At 35.4% G+C, this 15040-nt stretch overlaps 2 pseudogenes; both read right to left on the bottom strand.

Annotated features, from left to right (window-relative positions):
• Positions 1–5230: 5230 nt before the first annotated feature.
• LOC132310719 (small nucleolar RNA R71) lies at positions 5231–5329 on the bottom strand (annotated as a pseudogene).
• An 8624-nt stretch (positions 5330–13953) lies between these two features.
• On the bottom strand, positions 13954–14052 carry LOC132310667 (small nucleolar RNA R71; annotated as a pseudogene).
• Positions 14053–15040: the final 988 nt, after the last annotated feature.

The raw sequence follows: 15040 nt of genomic DNA, 5'->3' as shown, positions 1-15040 counted from the left end.
TAACGATTACCAACAACAATTACAACTAATCTTGCAATATGCTTCAAAGTCAGACAACTGTAATTTAAATTAACAAGTATTGTTCCAGATCAAATTAAACATGAATAGAAGATTAATTTATCATTTAATTAAATTCCTGGAGACTACCTAGGTATGCAAAGATCGGTCAAAGGGAAAGAGCAAGAAAATAGAACTTGCTTCTGATTTCAATTTTGAAACCTTAATGTCATCTTCCTAAGTTTTCCAGCAATCGGAGACTTTTCTCAATTCCTCTACTGCTCCTAATTCAACCCACAAGTAAGCTTCAAATATCCCTCCTCTGTTTAAGCCTTGTTCATGGCAAAAACCTCCAACTCTCTCTCTCTGTTTTCCTCTCAAAATTCTTTGTTCGTGAATAGGGTTTATTTGTAACCCTATGCAGACATATAATGTTATATTTATAAGCTTTTACACAAACCTAATTCTAATTCCAAACCAGTATACATCGGCCACCCTAGGGAGAGGAAACGAAAATAAAAGAAAAATACCTAAGTCGGCTAATCCGTAAAAAGATATAAAACCCTAAAATTTATAATACACCTTATAATGAATAAAAATATAATTCAATCATTAACAATTACTAATAATTAAACAAATCCCTATATACATATATACCTATATATACATGTAATAACATCCATGGGTATTAACTGTACCCATTTAATCCATACCATCCAATCCCATCCTTAACAAAATTAAACATTTTAATTTAAACATTTAATTCAAGTCACCTATCTTATAATTTCAATTAAACAAAAAGGCTAGTTAAACAAATAAATTAATTTATCCCTTAATGCACATCCACATAAGCATATAATGCAATTAACATAAAGAAAACAATTCGAACAATTAAACAAATTGACACATAATCAAGTAAAGAAGTTAAAAATGCACAAAAACCAAAAAAGAAATTTACGAGACTATCCTTTTAAAATTGGGGGTATTACACTAGACCAGGAGGGTGGAAAGAAGGTGAAAGGACTTTCTTAGGGATTTGTGGTGTACCCTTTCTACTGACCCAAAAGCCCTCTTTACAGGGGTGTCAAGTTACATTAAAATAGGAATGTTATACCTCTTACTTCTCTAACATGGAAGGGGAACTTATTCTTATATTTATCCGAGATGCTGGAGTATATCCTGAATTATAAACTTGAGGGATGGTTAAACTTCTTGGGTGAAGATCCCTTATCACTTTGGATTGTGATTTTTTTCTTCATTTTTTATTTTTAATTCATTCTTAATTTATTATTATTGGTGGTTCTAGTGTTTCACAGTGTTTTCACTTTTAATGTCAAATCCATGCTTAAGAAGTGGGGTTGAATTGGTTTCAGGTACTTTCTTCCTTTTTCACTTGAGTACAAACATGCTTAACATAGAAGATATAAATCAATGCAATCAATGAAATCATATGGACACAAGATGTACAAAGAAACCCTATCAATAGGGAAAAACCTTGGTTCTTGGCCTCATCCAATAAAAGCCTCCACTAGTAGTATGAATCTTATTACACACTCAGCTATTTCACTCACTACACACACCCTTATACAAGAATAGACACTAGCTTTCACAACCAATCTATACACACTAGATCATCATCTTCACTTGTTGTATGCAAGTAGTAACTCACTCATTTGTCCCACTTTCCAACCACCATGTACTAGCTAAGACATTGACTTTCACAGCCTCTACACACACATAAGTTCAACCAATGTGCACACAGGCACTCCCTCAGTCCACAACCCCTTCGCTTGGACACTTAAAGCTCTTAATAGCTTAATCAACAATATAAAGAAGATGTTAACACACCAAGCACAATATACGTACGTTACAGCACAAGGTAAGAATGAATACTCAACTCTAAGTATGAATAACGAGAAACCTTAGCTTCACTTCTCTACAACAAGAGGGATAGAACTGTCAAAACATAGTGCAACTTCACTTGATGATTGGTTAAAAATGAGGTATTGGCAGCCTCATTTCTTTTCAGTCGTAATTCGACTAGTTATGCTTTTAACCTAGTAAGGTAGCAATTAACCGCCAAGCCAAGAAATCTATCCTCTTTAGGTTTTGATGAGCGCTGAAAAGTGCGCATTTAAACCCCTTAAGCTTAGGTATTCTAGGACCTTTATCTATCTTATTTTTTCATTTTAGATTGATTTCGTATTATTTCTATTTTCAGGTACTTATCCCCAAAATAAGCTAACTCAGCTAAATAAGAGCATAATTGAAGCAATCTTGAGATGAATCAAAGAAATGAGCAAAGTGGAAGCAAAAAGAAGTAAGTGGTGGAAATTCAGCAAGTTCGATCGATCTCAGAAAATTCGATCGATTGAAAGTTCATCGATCTCAGCATTCCAAGATGGATCCAAGTTCTTTTGTCCTTATCTAAAGATCCCACAAAGTTCGATTGATCCAACTTTCTTCCGATCGATCGAAAAGATTTCATCTTATCCACTTGTACCCCCCTACCTACCACATTTGTCTCTTTCCCAAAAATATCTTCAAAATATCTCAAATTTGTTTTTATCAAAAAAGGCGCCGCCATAGAGGATCGATCCAACTTAAATTCGATAGATCTCAGCCATGTTAGATCGATCTCACCACAAGTTCGATCGATTGAACTCCCCAAATCCCGAGAAAATCCAAATTCCAGCTCATTAAAAGTTGTCTCATATCCAATCATTGGGAGGAATATTGGTGTACGAGCCCAGCTCATTTGGGGTGATATTTGACCTACCTATATAAGAAATATAAGCCACTTTTTGAGAGGATATACTTGATATACTTTAGAATAGAGAGGAGGCACAGTTTTCATATTCTTAGTAAGGAAGAAAAGAAAGAAGGTGGCTAGAGACACAAGTTTGGAGTTCTTCCATCAACCAAGAAGAGGAGCAATCTCTACCATAGAGTTAGCCCTTGAGGGTTGGAGGACACCATCCCTGAGTGGCTAGACATCCTCTAGGGGCTAGAGTTAGCCCTAAGCATGCTTTCTACATCTTGATTTATGTATTTTTGAGGGGATTTGTATTGTGATACATGTTTTGACACTTATATATATATATAGATCTTGTTTATTCAATGATTTATGTGGTTTAATACTTCCAATTGATCATTTCATTCTATCCACATGTCTATGTATGCTAGAATAGATGTTGATGTGTTTATCTCTATTTCTTGTGTTATTGATGCATGTCTATGTGTATTAATACTATAGATCTAGAGATTGTCAAGACATAGTGCTTAATGGAATGTTCTTGTGGTTTATTTGATGGTTCATACTCATTTCTTGATGGATTGTACCTCTCCCTTAGTTTAATTAGTTTAATTTCATGTCATTAGCTTAATTGTAGTGTAGTTGTAGTTTAGATGTTAAATGGGAGGACAATCCATGCTTGTTGTTTGATGTTCCATACTTATGAAAGCAAGTAACATATATCTCTAACCTTGTGATGTGTTTGGATTGTGAGCTTAAAGAAAGGATTAATGGCTTAATTTGATATATTGTGCTATCCACCATATTGCTTAGACAATATATGCTTAATTTGTCATTCATGCTTGTTGAAACAACCACACACACACATTATGTTGCAATACATATTTTTTCCCTCATTAATCGTTTATTAAGGGTGTAGAAAAGCTATACTTAGTGGTGATCTCTAAACCCCAAGATCTCTCTCTTATTTTCTCTCCATTACATTTAATTACCTACTTTAGTTTAAATTGCATCTTAATGTAATTCAACCACCAACCAATCTTTTGATCACTCGACCTACTAACCCTAATCTTGATTCCTCAACCTAGTACGACCCACCAATCCCTTGGGACGATCCCTACTTGCCCTAAATATATTTTTAGTGAAAGGTAGTAGTGGCAATTTTTAAATGTAAAACTTGGCCACATTCATCATAGCTCTACACCATTATTTTTGGTGCATAAACTTTGGTTCGGGGTGCGACAACCACCAAGTTTTTGGTGCCATTACCGGGGATTGATTGAAGGCAACGTCGTATTTGAGGAATCAATTAGGAATTAGTAATCTTTTGATTGTGTCTTTACTTTGTTTTCATTTTGGTTACTTATTGTATTGGTTCTTGTTTGACTAGGAGCATTGAGCTAGAAGGTGAGCAAAGGAGCATTTCAAGCAAGGGGCTAAGCAAAAGCAAAGGAAAAGGCTAAAAATCTAAAAAATTTGCAAGGCTAAAATTGAAAATTGAATTGAAGTGCTAGAGGACCCTTTATGAGCTCTTTCTTAACTCAATCTTTAGTTAAATCGTCGGCCCGCATGGAGGCTTATATTTTAATTCTTAGATAAATCGTGAGGCCACGTGGAGGCAATTTACTTTTCTTGCATATTGTTGATAGCATGGGAGTATAGGAACATTGTATGCGGGGGAAGTTTATTAATTGTTGATTTGTTGCGAAGGTGAAGTGTTTGTTCATTACTTGTTGCTTGTTGTGTTGTATTGTGCATGTATAGTTATAGGTCATTGAGACCCACTCTTGTCCCTCTAAATTTTCATCTTGAATCCGTTGTTCGAAACCCAAGGGGAAGAGGAAGTTTTAGTCAATCCATTTCATCAATGGAAGGACATAATGAGGACTATGTGGAGGACCTTGGTCACATAGACCAACAAGGCATCCTCCACCCAAATATGCATCATGATAACATGCAAGTACCGTTAGGCATACCGAGGCCATTCATTCACCCACCACAACAACAAGGCCAAGTTCCATTGGGAATGCCAAGGCCAATCTATGCTCCACCACCTCCCATCATTCAAGGTAATCAAGGTACCCATGTTGCACCTCCAATTGTTAATCATCCCATTACTTTAAGAGATCACTATGTGCTTAATGAATACAATGCACCCACATGCATTCAATTGCCACCATTTAGAGCACACCACTATGAGATCAAACCATAAACCATTCAAATGCTTCCTAACTATCATGGACTTCAAAGTGAAGAACCTTACAAGCATTTGGATGGGTTTCTTGAAGTATGTTCCACCGTAAGATACACAGACATGTCGGAAGAGGTCTAAAGGCTTAAACTTTTTCCATTCACCCTTAAAGACAAGGTAAAATATTGGTTTAACAATCTTAGACCTTTTTCAATAACTTCTTGGGCAGAAATGCAACAAGAGTTCTTGAAGAAGTACTATCTTGTTTCTAAGACCGATGCCATGAGAACCTCAATTCGAGAGTTTTCACACGGGGATGAGGAAACGTTCCTTGAGGCATGGGAAAGATTCAATGAATTGCTTAGGAAGTGTCCACATCATGACATGCCCAAATGGCAATTAGTTCAATATTTCTTATTGTTGATCTTCTTTCTCTATGGATTTAGCTTTCTTTCTTTGGATTGGTCACAATAACAGTATTTTCCAACTGTTGGAAAATAAGCCTATCATGAACTTTCCTTTTCTACCCTTAGTTATTGTTGAAGAGCTTCTCCTTCTGCTTCTCTTTTGGAAAGTCTCTATGGCACCCTTCACTCTAATTTCTACACTTTAGGCAACAAACTCGCTAGATTAAGATAATCTAAGCTTCTCGAAGTTGCCTTTCCAACTCAACCACTATTTTTTCCATAAATGTTGTTACTTTAGGAATTTATATTTTTCCTTTGGCCCTTGTGACGACCCTGGTTTTTAGGCCAGCGTGTCCTGTGATGAACCGCAAGGATGATCCGATAATGGATCCGAATGTGGAAGCAAAAATAGAAAACAAGACTCTAAGAAGTCAAAGTGACCTTCTATGAGGTCGTGGAACTCAATGAGAACTGATGCGGAAGCAAAATGTCAAAATATGACTAATAAGCCCCCAGGGGCAAAATAGTCATTTTTGAAAAATGTGGATTCAGGTGCCACCGGGAACATCGCTGGAAAGACAACAAAAAAATAGTCAGGATGGACTCAAAAATCGCATGATTCGGAGTCCGGACGAAGGAGAAACGGCCTGATGAAGAAAAACGAGCACTTAAGGCTAAAAGGGTAAATTGGTAATTATCCAAGAAGATCTGGGTGCAACCGAGCACACCATTGGAAAGATAGCAAAAAATTAGTCAAGTTCAAAAAAAAGTTCACTCGATTTGGAGTCCGGACGAGAAAAGAAACCTCCCCTAAAATCGAGTTTTCCAGAAAAAAATGAATTTTTCTAGAAAAACATGAAGAAGAAACCCCCCCTAAAATCAAGTTTTCTACCCGACCTTGTGGACGGAATAAAAAAAAACTCACTGTGAAATCCCCAAAATGCCCCTAGATCAGGATTGAACAAGAGGGTTAAAAGTTGCTACAGTGACTATCTGCAACTGAGAGCAAAAATGGGTTAGAAGATGAATTTTTCTGGAAAAACACAAAGAAGAAACCCCCTCAAAATTGAATTTTCTACGTGACGTGCAAGAGAATTCAAAAAAATGCAATGTAGAATGTCCGAAATGCCCCTCCATGAAATCTGGTCATGGAGGTCCAAAAAGCTGCTAAAAAAAAAAAAAAAACAGAAAAGCTAAACTTTGCGATCGATTTCCGGCACCAAGACGACATTTTCTGGAAAAGCACGAAAAAGAAACCCTCCCCCTAAAATCATGTTTTCTAAGCGACCATATTGAAAGAAGAAAATAAAACCACTGTGAAAAGTCTATAATGCCCCTAGATCAGAATATGCAAAAAAAGTGGGAAATGAATTCACAAGAGGCTCAAAACACAAACGATAAGGTTTTGACCGGAACTGACCATGCACACAAACGTAACTTACCTATTTGGACGTGCTACAATGGTCCATGACTTAAAAATACCACCGATACAAAATCCGACCCCCCAACGGGCAAAAAGGCAAAAATAGAACTTAGAATGAAAACTCGAAATCTAAAAATACAAAACGGGGTCAAATGACCATTTGGCCCTTAGCCAAACTTCATACAAGATTAATAAGATCCTATGAAAGAATGAGAATGGAATTCCCACACCCGATGCAACCATGGTGAAGTAATGACTTGCGATTTTTCAAGATTTTGACAATATTTCATGAAATTAAAAAGTACATAGAATACAATATAATGGTTATTGGCCTCCGGCCTCATCTCATACATATCAAATACATTGAAAGGAGTGTACTTAAGTACACATTACATACATGGAATCAAATATACATATTTTAACATATAAGTCTATAAAATGACATTTCATGCTAACATTTTCATGAAATGGAAACTTGAAAGCTACACGACATCCAAGGAATGCTAGGCGTCACGAACCAAGTCTTCGTACCTGAAATATGCCCCAGTATCGTAGGGGTGAGTAACATAAAGCTACTCGTAGGAGATGAGCATGCATCGACCTAGTATTTTACAAATTTATCACCTTAAGGTGAAACATGTTAAAGGGGTTCATGCCACCTAACGTCTATATCGAAATGAGACTCAGGGAGCATCCTAAGCTACCTTAGAGTCTTTGCTATTTAAATAATATGGAAGCACGTTATACAAAGCAACAAGATATAGGTTCTTAAAGGTATTAACTTACAATCTCGAATACAAAAACAACTAAAGTGATCATGTCACCTAACGTCTATGTTCTAAATAAGTCTAAGGAATCATCCTAGGCCATGCTGAACAATCAAAACGTAATTTACAACTTCAATGCAATCTAACCACATAAAAGCATATTATACAAGGCAACAAATTATAATTTCTTAAAACAACAGAAGTGGGTCATGCCACCTAACGTCTAAGTTATAAATGAATCAATAGGATCAATCCTAAGCTTTGTTAGAACATCAAAACACAATTTCCAATATCGATGCAATTTAACCAACATTGTAACTTCCAATACAACGCATAAAGCATAATTTCGCAAAGTTAACATCATGTAACTTAAAATGGAATGACAAATAAGGAACAACAAGTTACAACATCATCTAGTCATCAACTTGAAAATGAAATGCGAAGTCAAACAAAGTGGATACTCGGACATCACGCTAGATCAGACCGACAACATAGTTACTTTAGGGTTACTACCCCATGGGTAACCTCCCTATGTGCGCACTAGACTCTATGTAGAGGGACTATCCCCCGTACTAGAACCACATCCTAGCTATAGTCAGACAATGACATCCCCAAGTTTCCAAAATCAACAAGTTGTGCAACAATGCATATATCAACAGGAATATGCAAGATAATCAACTATCTATTAAGCACAACCAAATTTGGAAACCTATACAATGCATGCTCTAAATCCACTAATATGATATGATGAATGTCGAATCTTCAGTGTGCGATTCGTTACACGCTATGCATGAAAGATGTTAAACACGAAGTGTGCAAATCATTACATAAGGTAACAATATATTCAATAAGGAAAACATATTCTCATGAATACAAACATAGCAACTATGTTATCTAATGTTCAAAACATAACCAAATGAATATACAGCAATTCTAAGTCCATGATTTGAATATAGAAACCACTTTTAAAACACAACTAGATCATGGAGCAAATTGATAGAATTTAAATAGATAAACACAATTAAATTCTATAGATTCCGATTCAATTCCAATTAACCTCAATTTAACACATGTTAAAAGACTTGGCAAGGTCATCACCTATATCCATTCTACAACTCAATTAGGTTGTTAGAACAACAAAGTAGAACTTTAATTAAATCATGCTAATTTAAATCCCAAGGTTCTAAAACAACTTCAAATAGTCCCAAATTAATATATACTAGTAAACAAGTCATGACCAATACAAACATCAAGTTAAAACCTTAATTAAGCTAATGGGACCACAAAATAGATTTTAATTAATTCTTTTAATTAAAATCTCTAGATTTTCAAACTTAACCAAATGCTCTCAAATTAACCTATGTTGGAAAACATGCCAAAGACTATTGTAATATCACATAACAAGTTTATTTCATTCAATTTACGACCATGCGAATTAAACTTTCACTAAAGTTAAATATAAAACAAAAGTTGCAATTCTCATGCAATAAATCCCAATTTAATACATGTGAACAACCATACCAAAACTTAATTTTCTAGCATGCCACAATACAATTCCAAGTTGTATATCACCATGAGGATTAAATCTTAAACAAGGAAATTAATTAAATGAAAGGTTTCAAAACCTCACCGAATATTCTAAATCAAATATATGTGAAGCTATATGGCATGTAGATCAAGAATATCAAGTTGGAATTCAAATTGAGTGAATAGTGCACTCGGGGCAAATTAATTAATCAAATTAACTAAAAATTATTAATTTTCAAAACACCTCCAATTACTTTCAAATTTAACTATGTTGGAGAGCATGCTAAGGCCTAATTTAATATGCTAACACATTGATTTCAAGTTAGTTAAGGCCATGTGAATTAATCTTTCACCTAAGATAATTATTAAATAAAATCTTTAATACTTATTTAAATGTTTCAATTTTAATACATGACAATGAGCATATCAAGGGGCAATATAAAATCATGCTACATGTTTAAACCAAGTCATGAGCAACCGGGAAAATTAGATCCCGTACAAGAAAAATAAATAATAAAATCTCTAGATTTTATATTTAATCATGCAAACAAGTAGTATAAGCATCACAAGCATGCTATATAACAAGGATTTAAACCTAGAACATCTCCTACCTCAATTTGAGATGAAAATCTCAAAAGCCATCAAAATGGAACGGCTCTGAATCTGACGAAACTACTAGGTTTTGTCGGGGACAACGCCGTGAACATAAGCCCCATGAAAGCCCCATCAAAATCATAACTTGACCTCAAAACCAAACTCAAGAAATGCTCAAAACTGAATTCTAATGAGGGAGAAAGGTAGAGCACGGCGAGGGGAACAACAAACGTTATGGCCGAAGACTTTCCATTAAGGAAAAGTGAACCAATAGTAGAGAGAGAAGATGGAAGCACCCCTTGGGCTGCCATAGGAGCTCTAGGTTGTGCATGAAGAGGGGAGAAGATGAAAGATGAAATATCTCACCCCCCTTTTATAGAAATCTCAAAAAGTGCCCCGAACGGGCCCCGTCGGGTCTGAAAAAGTAAAATTTAATCAGACGAGCTCAAATGGCAAAACTTTGGGAACAAAAAATATTCAAAAAGATAAAATATGAACAATGGAAGAAATGGCATCAAAAACAGAGTCCCGAGCAGAAAGTTATGCCCAAAACAAGTTTGGCAAAAACCGGGGCCAAAAACCCTGAAACTGGAAAACATCGACCAGGAGGAAATTCCAGGAGTACACAGCTCGACGAAATGTGAAAATGAATCTCGTACGAGGATCCAGGCTCAAAATAAGACATTTTACAATAACTTTCATTAATTGCACAATGGCCCATCCAAAAAGTGAAAACTACACTTATGGCCGAGAATGAAAATATCTTCCAAAAATATTTTCTTAAAAACCCTTGAAATAAAACATCTTCAAAATATATTTACGAAAAACACCCCAAGAAAAGAAAATAATTTAAAAGAACTTTGCATCCATGCCCCTATGGACACCGGGAGCAACCAGAGTACTTTCTTGCAAAAGTAAATATACGTATTTCGTGGAAACCACTCAAGATGAAGGCACGTTAAGTCAAAAACCAACTCCGAGCATGAGAAGTGAGTTGTGCCAAAAACTGACAAACGGAGATAAGACAGAATATGGAAAAGGACGAAATAACGCATAGTGCCGAAAAACGAAAAATGTGAAAATGACTCGGTCCTCAAAGGAAGTTGTCAATCCACGGAAAAGAGTCTCAGGAACCAATTCCGAGCATTCAAGATGATACTAAGTGACACCAAACAGAGCTCAGAAAAGAAAATTAAACGAAAAAAATTCATTCGTAAATTTTCTGGAAAAAGGAAAGGAAGGCAAATGACCGGGTCGTTACAGCCCTTGGATCTGCTAGGTCCACCTTCTTTTTATGGTGAAGCGATATTTGCTGCAACAACCTTGGGGAAAGGATTTCCATCAACATCAATCACTTCTGACTTTTCTATAAACTTCAACCTGCCATCTTCAATTGCTTTTTGCACAATATTGTGAAAAATTACATAATTGTTAGTGGAATGTCTCCACGAATTATGAAATTTGCAATACTCTTTTCCAGCCATTTCGGAGGCCATTTATAAGTGCTTAAATGTTGCACATTTCAGCACTTAAGCTAGGGTATTGGGTATTTAGTCTTTGCATTTATCTTATTTTTATGTTTTTGTCCAAATTTATGTTTATGTGTATTTCAGGGCAATAAAGTTCAAACGGGTTTAAATCCCATTTTTGCAGTCAAGCCAGAGCATCGAGACAATAGCCAAAAGCTGCGTCCAGATGCTATGCTACTGGCAGCAGACCAGTTACAAGATTATCTTAGTTTAATGGTTACGGGATTCACTTATTTGGGCTTATTTTGTAACTTATTTGGCTCTAATAGGCTAGTTACTTAATGCCCAGTGAACCATTATTTTTTAGGGTTCGTTTTAATTTTATTATTTGAATAGGGAGTTTTTATTATTTATTTTTATTAAGTTTTATTTCTATAATCGAGATTACGCTATCTGAAAAACATGTGAAAAAGGAGAAAGTTAGGGTTTTGAGAAAAAGCAAAGAGAAGAAGAAAAAGCTCAGAGAAGATGAAGCAGATGATGGGGATTGTCCTGTCTTCAACTCCATCAACCATCAGTGGCTGATTCTTCTACTTAGGGTTGGATAAACCCTAAGCATGTAACCTAACTTTTCTCTCTTTTACTATTTTAGGGATTTAATTTATGTAAAAATGTTATAGCCTTGATATATATATATATATATATAATAATAATAATAATAATAATAATAATAATAATAATAATAACTCTTTCAATTGATTATCTTTGTCAATCTCATATTGTCTTATATGTTTTTGAACGATAATTGATCTTTACACTTGATTTCTTTGTGAATTGAATCATATGATGGCTATGCATTGTATTAATTAGATGCAATTGTGTTATAATTTGATGGAAATTGCTTAAATTAGATGGGTTGTACTACACAATTAGGTTAATGTCTAGTTTAAATAGTTTAATTTTAGGTTTGGTTAGTTTAATTTAAGGTAAATTAGTTAATTGCAATTTAATTATTAGGTAAGTAGACAATCCATACAATTGTTTGAAATCTATACTTATTGTCACAATTGCATAACCTCTACATTAATATGTGTTAAATTTATAACTTGGATTAATGAATCATGCTTTGAATGGGTGAATTGCACTACACTTAGTTTAATTGTGATTAGGTAATTGATTCATGCTTGAAATTGATGGTTTACACTTTTCATTACAATTGTTAGCCACATTAGAATTACATGTTCCCCAATTAGTTGAAAGTTAGTAAGTTAGGGAATGCGCTTAGTGGTGAATCCTACACCCTAAGTCTGTTTCCAATCTCTTAAACTCTATTTCTTTATTGCAATCATTTAGTTTAAAATTAGTTTTAATCACAAACAAAACCCTTTTTAGCAATCCCATAAGCACTAAAGTAGAATTCAATTCTAAAAACCTATAATTGTTTAGATCTCTTGGGATGATCCCTGCTCACTTCATACTTCATAGTATAAGTGTTTAGTGGTTTATAAATTATAAAATATAATGCCCACTTGACATTATTTCTAAACCTCCAGTGTTGTGCATTATTTTGTGCACACACCGGTCGCATCATAGTTTTGGTGCCGTTGTCGGGGATCAAACGGTTTTTAAAAGAATTGAATTCGACATTAGTTCTTTGTTGACTGTTTACTTTTAAGTCATTTTTATTTTTATTTTCTCATTTAATTTGTCAATTAGGTACTTGAAGCAAAGTGGAGCAAACGCTGGACTTATAAACAATTAAAAACAAAAAAAAAATTAAGTTGTTTAAGGACCATCTGTAAGTTCTATTTAATTTTAGTACTTTAATTGTTTACCAAGTTGCGTGCTTTGGACAGCCCAAGTGGAGGCTTAAATTGAATTGTTTTACTTTTAAGTCTAAGTATACCTTCTTGTAGAAGGCATCAGCCCGTGTGGAGGCTATTAATTGTTTGTGCATTGATATTACTGAGGAGTTTGGGAACATCGTATGTGGAGGATGAAAAATTGAAGTGTTGGTATGTTAACTTATTCTAGTGCATGCATGGTCGTAGATCACTTAGTCGTCCTCTTACTCCTGTAAATCAAATCTTGAAGTTTCCCTTCGGCATTTAAGAGATAGTACTAGCGATAGTCATCCTAATCTTCTAAATTTTGATCTTCCATCACCTTTAATAGAAGATCCAATAGATCCAATTGAAGATCCCATTGAAAATCTTGGTTTTATGGATCATAATGGTGTGCTCCACCCACCACAAGTTCAGATTATGGATGCTCAAGGTGTGCATCCACCCTTGGGAATGCCACAACCAATCAATCCTGTGGTGCAATAACCTAATCTAGGGATGCCAAGGCCAAATGTTGTTCCCCCAATTGGTGAGCAACAACAACAATATGTTCAAATGGTATACCCTCAACAAGGTCAAATGGTATACCCTCCTCTTAATCCTCTTAATCCACCAATGATCCTTAGGGATCGTTACACTATAAATCAATATAATGCACCCACTTGCATTCAATTGCCAAATTTCCCTGCTCATCATTATGAGATTATGGCCACCACCATTAACATGTGCCCCCTTTTCTTTGGGTTGAGCAATCAAGAGCCTTATAAACATGTAGATGAGTTCTTGGAAGTCTGTTCGACCGTGAAAATCATGGATGTGCCGAAAAAAGTCCTTAAAATGAAGCTTTTCCTTTTCACTCTTCAGGATAAAGCTAAATATTGGTTCAACAACTTACGGTCAAATACAATCACCTCTTAGGAATAAGTGCAATAAGAGTTCCTAAAAAAGTAGTATCCTCGAGTCGAACCGATGCCATGAGAGCTTCCATTCGTGAATTTAAACAAGAAGAAGGAGAACCCCTTCATGAAGCATGGGAAAGTTTGAATGACTTTCTATGGAAGTGTCCACATCATGACATTCCTAAGTGGCAATTAGTTCAATGTTTCTTTTCAAGTTTATCCAATGCTAATAAAGGCATTGTTAATGTTTCTTGTGGCCGAAGCTATATAGAAAGAAATGAAGATGAAATTAGGCATCTCTTTGAAAAAATGAGTGAAAACTCAATGTATAAGTTTTCATCTTCTGGGGGGGGGGGGGGGGGGGGGGGGGGGGCTAGCAAATATGGGAGGAAAGAAAGCTCTATGTCAAATTGACACTTCCATGGCAATTACCGCCGAGGTCAAGAATCTTACTCAAAGGTTTGATAAATTCCTTTTGAATCAAGGTCCGACAATTCAATCTTTTCCTCACCATTCCAATGAAATGTGCAAGATTTGTTCTAGTTATACTCACCATACTTCAAATTGTCCTCCTGGACAAATCATCTCAAGTGAGTCTCAAGAACAAGCAAATGCCACTTTCATTCTTCAGGGGAATAACCCTTATTCTAATACTTACAATCCGGGGTGGAAGAATCATCCAAAATTTGCATGGAAAAATCAAGGAGATGGTGCAAACCCTCCTCAAACTCAAGGTTACCAAGCAAAGTATGTTCCTCCACATCTATAAAATCAGAATTCTCAAGGTTACCATCCTTCATTCTATCGTCAAAATGTAAATCAATATTCTCCTCCTCAAGCATCAATTTCTCAATCCTACTCTCATCCTCAAGCATCAATTTCTCAATCCTACTCTCATCCTCAAGCATTAAATTCTGTATCTTACTCTAATCCAAATCAAGCGCCTCCTAAGAGTCCCGCTTTTGAAGACATAGTCATGGAAGCTTTAGGTGATCTTCGAAAAGATAATCAATTTTTTCATTCTTACTCTCAAACAATTGTAAAGCTTGAAGCTCAAATTGGGCAATTAGCTAATTCTTTAAATGTGAGAGAGAAAGGTAAGTTCCCTAGTCAAATTAAGACTAATCCTATGTGGTAATTTATGGCGTAAACAAGTCCTTCATCGGG

Source organism: Cornus florida, unplaced genomic scaffold (genome assembly GCF_030987335.1).
Source record: "Cornus florida cultivar Cherokee Brave unplaced genomic scaffold, ASM3098733v1 CherokeeBrave_3.0.0_Hap2_Chr05, whole genome shotgun sequence".
Classification (NCBI taxonomy): Eukaryota; Viridiplantae; Streptophyta; class Magnoliopsida; order Cornales; family Cornaceae; genus Cornus; species Cornus florida.
Note: the sequence above shows the minus strand (reverse complement) of the source record. Positions and strands in the feature narration are given on the sequence as shown.